Source organism: Ruditapes philippinarum, unplaced genomic scaffold, assembly GCF_026571515.1.
Source record: "Ruditapes philippinarum isolate M1 unplaced genomic scaffold, ASM2657151v2 ctg1564_1_1_1_1, whole genome shotgun sequence".
Taxonomy (NCBI): Eukaryota; Metazoa; Mollusca; class Bivalvia; order Venerida; family Veneridae; genus Ruditapes; species Ruditapes philippinarum.
Window position 1 is genome coordinate 18077 of NW_026859221.1, and position 8896 is coordinate 26972.

Genomic DNA, 8896 nt, shown 5'->3' on the forward strand with positions numbered 1-8896 from the left:
AAACGAAAATAAATTCCTTATGTATTGATATTCAATGTGATACACAATCGTGGTTGTTACATTTTAACATTGTTAAAAAACCCTTTAACACAATGATTCATGTAACAAATATAATCATAGAGTCCCATTGTAAAACATTCTTCAGCAATGCGTTATCATTTTGGACTTGAGTACTTCCTTGTCGATTCTCTTTTTTATTTCCTGTTGATTCAGATGACTGATGCGATTTGACGTGCTTGACGATCAAAACATTTATTTAATATAGGCTAAGTCGTGAATAATTTATACCTTAAACTATTTTTGTTAGATGATTTTTGATAGTCACTTTTAATATCATCATTTCAATATTTCATCTGTTTAACATAATTTTAATAATTCTGCTTACAAATATCAACGTTAACATGATATTTACATGTATAATGTGTACTGTCTAAAATATTGCCTTTCAATGATTAATTACAGATGCATAAAATTTAACAAGTAACTTTATATTTCAAAAAATTAAGAAAATAAAAAAAACATGTATGGAGTTGAATGTTACGAGTCTACGAGTTGCATTTTTTTGTCATTATCAAATAAATTATCGTGCTGCAATATCTAAATTTGACAGAATTTATGTTTAGATGTTTAATATCAATTATGACTTAAATGTGACTGTTTCTGTGGCCAGTCAGAATTAAGATACGGCTCAAATCAACAAACATTCATTTAAAGATATGTATCAAATGCTGTGTTAGATAAAACAAGTCAGATAACATATTGAAATGAAAATAAACTTCCTCTTTTGATACCATTGTTTTATGTTTTATTACACAATCTTTGCATCGGATAATAATGGAGGATGTTAGTTCTTTGATGAAAGTTGTTGTTTCCTCCACACAAGGTACAAAGATTGATTTTGATTATATTTCACAAGTATAGTTATCATTTTATATTGTTTTTACTCTTAATTAGATCTAGTATTTATCAATTACACAATTTACATCAGTATTGTGATGATTATGTCCCGGCATGATAATGGCAAGGACATAACGTGTTACCCTCTCTGTCTGTGCATGTATCTTTGCGTTTGTTCAAAAGCCGTGTCCCGTCCAAATTTTTGTCATGCATCAAGAGATTTTGAAACATTTTGGCACAAATGTTTAGGATGATGAGATAGTGTCAAAAGTCAATTTACTGGCCCAAAACTATGTCATCCATCAAGGGATTTGGAAACAAGTAGGGCACAAATGTTAAGCATGAAAAGACGGCGCGCCACGCGCAAAACCTAGACCATTACCTCAATGGTCAATGTCGCCTCTTTAAGTCCAAGGTCAGCATTTCGAAATGGATTTTTTCCGTCCTATATCTCTATCTTGCATCAAATATTTTAACTGATTATCTTGCATCAAGGGATTTCAAACATTGAGTGGAGCATGAAGATCAAGATCTCTATTTCAAATATTAAGGTCACACTTCGGGGTTAAAGGACAGTAGTTAGAAAATATTGTCCGTCCCATAAGTCTGTCATATATCAAAGGATTTTAAAACAATTTGTCACAAATGTGTGGCATGATGAATCTATGTGTTAGCGCAAGACCAAAACTCCTAGCTGCAAGCTCAAGGGATTTTAAAATTAGTTGTCAAGCATATCAAGATATTGTGGTATTCGTAGGACCTAGAACCCTATATCTAAGGTCAAGGTCACACTTGAAGGTCAGAGGAAGATTGAACACTTGTGACATATGACCTAAATGAAAGGAATGCAATCTATTATATCTAAAGAAGTGCTATGCTAACGTGACATTGTTTTTGCTGAATAAAAAACATGACCGACATTTCATTTCTATCATTATGAATTCTTGCCTAGTTTATTCCTTGCATTGAAACATGCCTTATTTACATTTTGTACTTGAAATTGTTGCTTTTGTAAATAAAAAGATCAGATCCAGTGAGTAAGATGCTGGTTTATTTACTGAAATTTTGCTAAATTACAAACAGATTTTCCTCCTGAGGTGTCTTGTGACATGGAGCTACTAACTTGGCAAGAAGCAATGGAAAATTGTCAAAATAAAAGTGGCCAGATGTTACGATAGGACAAAATATTGACAAACTCCATTTGAAGGGTGAACATGACTTATGGACAGCTGATTTTTTTAACACATTTGGATAATGGTAAGTGGTGGTCCTGTTACTGTATTTGATAGTGAATATGTGTTTTGTTTCATTTTATTAGCATTGTGAACATGCAATATAAAAACTCTACAATCTATATAATCGGCTTCCATCTACAAAAATATATTCTACATAATTAATCTTTATCCAAACTCATTTTTCACTAGCTTGTATGTATATCACCAGAACTGTTTATTGTATAATATTCCAGCAATGTTCTGTTTTTTTTTATAAAACAATTAGACATGATAGACATTTACTCATGAAATATTCTGATAAAGCGTATTTTCATAAAATAAAAATATTATATGCGTGCAGCTGGAAAAAACGAAAGATATAATTCTATTTTTTAGTTTTTGTTTAAATTTGTCATAATATCTTAGGATACGATTCATAGCTAAAGCATACCTGTTTTGACTGCACACATCTTTTAACTTATGGAGTTTTTTTTATTTTGTCAGGAGAGTTTACCATCATCTTTAGGTTTCTTTGATATCATACCTGTCATATTAGTTAATTATGGCATTGGTGCGTATAAATCACCATTTATTAAAATAACACATTGATGAGAATAGAAGAGTTAAAAAAAGACAAAATGTCAACAAAGTTCTAGTTAACTATGAATCAATGTGTTTCTGATTACTATTACTAGACAGACTCTCACAGGACGGACAATAAATAATTATTTTGGTAACTGATTATGACTCACAATTAAAACATAAAACAAAATAGAAATAAAAGAACAAAACTGAAAAAAGTTCAAAAGTCACGTATTTGCTTTATTTTCTTACTATATGAGATTATTTATTTCCTATCTATATCTTCTTAGTGTCAGACATATTATGTGGAGCCTATAAAAGTTCAATTGGAATGAATTATGCAAACTGTATGGAGAAACGTTAAGTAGAAAATACGGATTGTAAACAAGTTAGAACAAGTTATTTACACCTTAACTAATTTTCTAACACTTATGTCTGAAATTTCAATATCATTGAACATGATAAGGATATCATATCTTATGCACAATCTAATATCATTTAATTACAAATCATGTGGTATCAGATTTTTATCTTTAAATAAACTTTTTAAAAATCAAATGTCACCAGGATCGAATCCTTTCCAGTGATGCTGCATATGAAAATAACATGTAGACATAGTAATGACTGACAAACGACAATACCTTCTTTCGTCTCGTTATACTTTATTAGTTAAAACTGACACTCAATTATTCACTTTATGGTCAGTTTGGTCTGTTTCTTTTGCCAATAACTTGATGAGAACGGTCCGTATAAGTTTTGGTGAACTTATGAAAATGGTGTACCTATATTTTATATGTTGAAAAAAATATGACAATATTGTTGCTGTATTTTGGGTTAAACGAACGAATTTATAGTTGTTCATTAAAGATTTACTGATGTATAAATTTATTCGGATAAAGATATTATAATATTATGATATATTTAGAAATAAAATAAGAGACAAATGTATCCATGATTGGCAGAACGGAAAATGGGAAAGATATTGCAATTAGAAAACCAATTTTGCAGTAGGCTGAAACCGTCAATACAGATTGTTAAATATGGTTGCAAAAAATTATTGCAATAAATATTGTTTTGTTTATGTTGTCCAATTGAAAGAGTTATAAATAAATATTTTGAAAAATGTACATGACAAACTTTACACAAATCTAATTTACTAATGTCTTAAAAGAATAACGAAAGTATATTAAAGTTTGTCATATTTATAGCAAATGCTTTATCTGTACGTACAAATAAACTTGGTATTATAGATATTGTATATTACGTGTAAATATCATGATTGTATATTTATTATATGTATTTGTGCTCGCATTTATATTACATGTAACTCATTTGCCATTCTTATATCTTGTAAATGCTAATGCAAATAAACTTGGAGCTTTGTTTATCTGCAGGTTTGAGAAATGAGAATGTAGCGATGAATAAAACATGTTTTGTAGGTAAGTATTTGAAAATATTGATACCAGATTTCATTTCTGGGTTAAGTTTTCACTCCAAATGCATTATTTAGTTTTTCTTCCGACATTTCGTTTGATTTAATGGACTACTGACCTATAAATCGGATGAATAAATTCATTGAAATGTTAGGTAAGGTTTTATGTTTCAGTTTTGTACAACTTTTAACAAGCTCAAAATAAGTGTAAACTTACTATACATTCTTTACATGTTATATGGATGTATATAAACGGGTGTTTGAAATTTAACAATATATGCAAACAACGGTTTGTAAAAGACCATATAACATGTCAAAATTCTTCATACTAGATATAACGTTAAATCGACCTGTTATATGTCGTCGGAAATGGCAACGAAAATCAACTGACGTCATGGGACGAAAACTATGTAATTCATCCGTTCAGTGTACAAAACAGTCTTTCATTATTAGTATTTGATAAGCGCATTGAAATTGAAACCATTTCCATCATTATTGCATTAATGCATATTTTAGCATTTCATCTTTTAAGATTTGTAGCCGTTGTGACTTCGTTATACCGTTTTTTACACTTTAACCGTGCATTATTATGCAACATTAAATTCCAAAATACAGTATATATCCTTTAATAAAATCATAACTTTTAAACTTAATTCTATATTAGTATTTTTAAATCAATTTTCTAAAAGGTTAAACGACTAAAGTTACCAAACGCACTACAGCAGTATTCAAAACAACGGTAACACCGACGATAGTTCGCAAAGAAACAGCTGCAGACGAGTCTGATATATCAACCAAACAGCCAATGACAGTACTAACTTCAAACATAGATAAAACAATTTTAAACGAGATCAATATACAAGAAAAAAACAAAGTTCAGGTTGTATTTAAAAATAAATAAATGTTTTACAAATTCAGATTGATTCCACATTATTGTAACATGATAGCATTTCTTTTTACATATAATTTTATAAAAACATACATAGATATTTTCTGTATCTTTATACGAATTTACAATGAAACATTTTAGATGTATGGGTAAATGTTGGCGTACCACTTGGAGTAGTGTTGCCATTGACAATAGGAATAACAATCATCATATATATATTTACAGGAAAAGGTAAGAAGTGTTAAAATCATTTTTCTTTTGGCCAAAAGATTTTACAATTTTGTAGAGTTCTTAATTATCATCTACATTTTTTAGTTATTTTGTTATTCAAAACTGTTCTGTAAAGTAATGAAATTATTTGGACAGGTTTGAAAAATTTTAGTTATTGCTTGTCCAGATATACTGCTTTTCCAAACAGTATCTTGATATATATCATGTCAACTACAAAATACTCTTATCGATTTTGATGTTTTGACGTCATGCGAAACCTAATGTAATTTTTATCAAACAAAAGTATTCTTTTTAAAAAGTACTATAGCTCATCCTGAAAAATATAATTTAAGGAACTTGCATTATGTTTCCATGCTTAAAACAATTAAATGTTAATAGTCTTTTAAGCGGAATATGAGACTGTTTAAAGGTTCTTTAATCAGAGCACTTTCCAAAATGAATGCTTGAACAAACGCTCGTGTTTGTAAATGTAGATTTTCCTATTTTTAAGAAACCAAAACTGTTAGTGGATTAAATAAGCTTATAGTTTCTAAAATAATCAAACTAAAATAATTTAATATAAACTACAACTGTAAGCAACAAATTAAAGAAAAGGAAACGGAACAATAGACGAACATGACTTTGCTCGTTCCTTTTACCTCTTATATATCAAATACAATATCAATATACAATCTTTTGGAAAGTGATCAGCATATAATCAAGAGCAAAAACAAAAAGAAGTCTTCTGTGACACAAAGTTTATAAAACTTGCCTGACCTTGCAACTTTAAAACAAGTGGGACTTTAACAGTATCATCTGATTTCAAGTCTCACATTTTTATATAAAAGTGCAAGCTAAGGTCATTTTAAGCACATTTAATAGAATTGACGAAAAAAATGTGTACGTCAGTTATATAGTTTAAAAAATGGACGCTTCTTTGATAAATTTTATACAGTGACAAAATAGTAAAGCTGTTCTGTTAGTTTTTTCCCCGATAGTTATAGTCTTTTAAGGAAACACAAACTGTTATCGTTTCGCAAAAACTATGTTTGTATAATTTTGTATCAAATACAAGCTGATTGTTTTTTTCATAAAATGACTTACATAATCTTGGTGTATTCTATTTGAATTATAATGAAATTTGAATGTGTAAATTTAGATTAATTAAAGTATTTATCATTAACTAGAAAAAGACCCGTATCAATAGATAATGTATGTAAAATGTTGTTCAAATATTTCTCTGTTAAAGGACCAAAGATTAAAATAAAAATAGCAGAAATTTACATGATGTTGCTATCATATCTATAGAGAATTAAACAAAACTTTAAACATAGATGCCGTATTTACCATAGGGATCACGAATAGTAATATTTATCAATATCAAAAATGCATATATTACAATTTGTGAAACATCCAGTGAAAGGCCTTTATATTTCTCATATTTCTTTAGCTTCTCAGCAAGTCCTTAAAACGCTTTGAATCACAGTTGCATACATTATACATTCAACCAAAGGAGATTAGCATTGTTTGTCTGAGATATGTAATATTCTATATTGTATATACACATAAATAGAAAATATAACCTTCTATTATAACAAATTACAGAAAAGAAAAAGAGGCAGAATTTATCACTCAATTAATATTACCAACTTGACCACAGTTTCTGGACAAAGTAATTATGAAACTCTTCAACGCCAGCAATTGGACGAACACCAGTATGGCTCAGCAAGACAGGTTCATAAGTATCGTATCGGAGTGAATACATATATTAATGACGTTGTTTATTGGGAGGATACTTAAATGAATACGTAACCATACTCTGAGAGTGTTAAATACATAAAGAAATTACAGCAAAATTCAATCGATATGAAATGTATTGAATAAACGTTTTGAAATCAGTTGTTTATTTTTTATTGATGACCAACCTCCCTATCATCTTTCATGATCCTAGGTCAAAGCCACAAGTTATCATCCGGAAACCAAAAGGTTATAGACCGAGCGACCGACATCTGCGAAACAATAGTCCTCCTTCTTCGAATGGGGGCATAAAAAAGAAACGTGATAGGTATGGAAACAGGCAAGTTTGACTCCTGCGCAACTAGGTATTGGTGGTAATCAACCATGATCCAAAATTTGAAAGAAATTGGGCAAGCAATGCATGAGGATTTCAGGAGACAACGCAAGTATATAGGAAAAAATAGGAAAAGGCCATAACTTTGGAACATCATATTGGTAGTGTTCATTTATGAAAGTTTCAAGGTAATTAGCCAAAATAATGAATGAAGAGTTTAGGTGACAGACATACAGGACAAAAAACAGACAGGAAAAATTAATTCCAATATGGCTTGCACTTCGGACGGCGGTATAAATACAGCCTGGCTATTAATCGAAATGTTTCAATTTAGACAAAAGATCATCATGAGCACCAGATAGAAGACGACATGTCTTGACTAAATACAGACAACACTTGGTAATGGAAACAATAGCTCATGCAAACATAAATAAACAACTCTATTCAGATTTTTTAATTAATTTTAAATATACGATAAAAGGAAAATAAACAGTATCAATAGTAACAAATAGACACTAATGTATGTTACTAACAACTATAATAATTGCAATGCCTTGCATACATTGCACTAATCTTATAAGTCACTTTCGTATTTTTCAATGTGAGCGAAAGGAAGATCTCAGAACTTGTGTATAGAAATTAAGAAAATAAATGGCGATTAAATAAATATATAATTATTTGATATAATAAATATAATTAGTTTCTAATATTATTTGTCTGCAAACTGCAATTCTATTGTAAATTTCTATTAAAACGCTATAATTCATATTTTCAAAGTCATTTTCGCATACTTTCTTCAAAAAAGTCACATTCGTATTTTAGGCGTGTAAACCACGTGGTGTAAATAACGAATTTTCATTTGATGTTGTTTTTATTTAGCGAGAACTTAAGTCACGTGTCTAAATAAAAGCATTTCTTTTTTCATTTTAAATTATTTAATCACTTAATTTTTTTTCCAAATAATTATTATAACTTAATTATATACTGATAGTCGTTCATGTTTAAAAAAATTAAATGACAATTCTCGCGAGACTTATTCACACGAGATTAGGCCAAAACAAAATGATCATGTGGTTCAAGTTACCTGGCCGACCTATCCTATAGTGTATATATCTGACATACAGTTAAATTTTGATAAAATACTAATTTAAAAAAATGTTTTTTTCCGACCTATCTACCCTATTATTTTTCAACATGTTACCAGAACCTCAAGATCATTTTGTTTTGGCCTTATGACGTCAAACACACAGGCACATTTTTTCCCCATGAAATTATTATCTTATGTATACGGCCTCGAGGTCGGCGTGTAATAACGGAAGGTAGATGTTGATTTCACAAACGCTCAACGAAAAGAAAAAAATAAATAACATAAATCGAGGAGTCTTGTTTTGAGTGAATATGATTCATTTTTCCTCAATAGGAATTGAGATTTAGATTTCATTTTAATAAACTTTATTTTGGCACACAAATAATGTAAATAAAAACACAAAACAAATGTTATGTTTACGTATGCAGAGTATTTCAACGACTTGTATGAAAGCGCGAGTAAAATTGCATTGCACATGCAATGAGACAAATCATTAGTTGGCATACAACATTAA